The sequence below is a fragment of the Zea mays genome, chromosome 4, assembly GCF_902167145.1.
Source record: "Zea mays cultivar B73 chromosome 4, Zm-B73-REFERENCE-NAM-5.0, whole genome shotgun sequence".
Classification (NCBI taxonomy): Eukaryota; Viridiplantae; Streptophyta; class Magnoliopsida; order Poales; family Poaceae; genus Zea; species Zea mays.
In genome coordinates this window covers 203,836,777-203,838,147 of record NC_050099.1, presented here as the reverse complement: position 1 = coordinate 203,838,147, position 1,371 = coordinate 203,836,777, and the positions used below count along the sequence as shown (strand labels likewise).

The 1,371-nt window shown below is 54.3% G+C and overlaps 1 long non-coding RNA gene across 1 annotated transcript; it reads left to right on the top strand.

Moving 5' to 3' along the window:
• The first annotated feature begins 866 nt into the window (after nucleotides 1-866).
• LOC109945613 (uncharacterized) lies at nucleotides 867-1,141 on the top strand. The gene is made up of 2 exons (XR_002268868.1): nucleotides 867-967; nucleotides 1,095-1,141. It is a non-coding gene; the product is annotated as an uncharacterized lncRNA (long non-coding RNA).
• Nucleotides 1,142-1,371: the final 230 nt, after the last annotated feature.

Sequence of the window (1,371 nt, the reverse complement as noted above, 5' to 3'; positions counted from 1 at the left end):
TGCCGCGCCGCCGACGCAGCAGCAGCAGCTCATGGCGTCCGCGTACCCCCTTCTCGTCGTCGCCCAAGGTAGGTGTCAGCCTCAGCTTCCTGATCCAGCAGCACCAGCAACAGCAGAGCGAGACCCAAAGGTGCCATTTTTACCCAGCGGCTGCCTCGCCACCAAATTAAAGGTTGCATTTTGTCTCCGGTCTCACCTTTCCCATTTTATTCTCCACGTGTTGCTGCCTGGTCCAGGGCGGCAGCGGGCATGCTGCTCGGCAGCGAGGACATGCACAGGTTCCCGGTGTGCTCCCCGCGGATGGACCGCGGCGACCTCATCGGCAGTCCCGCCGCGCGGCAGATCGTGTCCAACTACTTCAGGTACCCAGAGCACACGCCGCCATTATTGGCACCCCTGCTCCGCTCGTTCCGTTTCGTTTCCACTAGCCGTCCAATAATGTTGCCCCGCCATCGATGTACCGAGCAGCATATTTGGGCCGGTGCAGGACGTGCGCATCCCGTACCAGCAGAAGCGCATGTTCGGCTTTGTCACCTTCATGTACGCCGAGACGGTGAAGGCCATCCTGAGCAAGGGCAACCCGCACTTCATGTGCGACGCGCGCGTGCTCGTCAAGCCCTACAAGGAGAAGGGCAAGGTCCCTGGCAGGTTCAGGTCCGTTCTCCCTTCTTCTCTGTTGCATTGCCCATTGCCTGCCTGCATGCATCGCATTCTCATCCACATCCGCGCTTCTCTTCAGTCACATTGCAATTGCACTGCACTGCACGTTGGGTTGTGTTGCTTGTTTGTTTCGATAGCTTCAGTTGCCACATAAAAAAGCTTCTTTTTCGGTTTTATCGTTTTGTCTGGTTGTAGGAAGCTGCAGCACGCGCACCATGGCAGAGCCGAGTTCGCCGGTTGCGCGTCGCCCACCGGATTGCTGGATTCCAGGGACCCCTACGCCCTCCTGCTTCTTTCAGGTGCCCAGGTAAACGTTCTCAGCAGCTAGCTTAAATCTTTCCTGCGTGTTGTTTCTCTTATTGCAAGCAATTCATGTGGGGTGAGCAAAAGAAATCAAAGATTTTTTTTGTTACATCTGTTCGGAATTTCTCCAGGTTTTCTCCTGGGCATGAAGCCATTGGGCTATGATGTGTGAGGTGCACAAAGCAAAAAAAAGGGGGAGGGGCCCCCTCCATTCCTCTAATATGGGAGTAAGTGTCAACAACAGCCCTCCTTGTGCCTGTCTTTCTGATAGTGTTGTAACCATTAATAATAAGCTAGCTACTGCTCCCATGACCATGATGCATGTATATGCCATCATAGATCATGAATCATGATGGTCATAATCTGTGTGTTGACGGGCTGTTGTGCGCAGGGGACTACTAATATGGC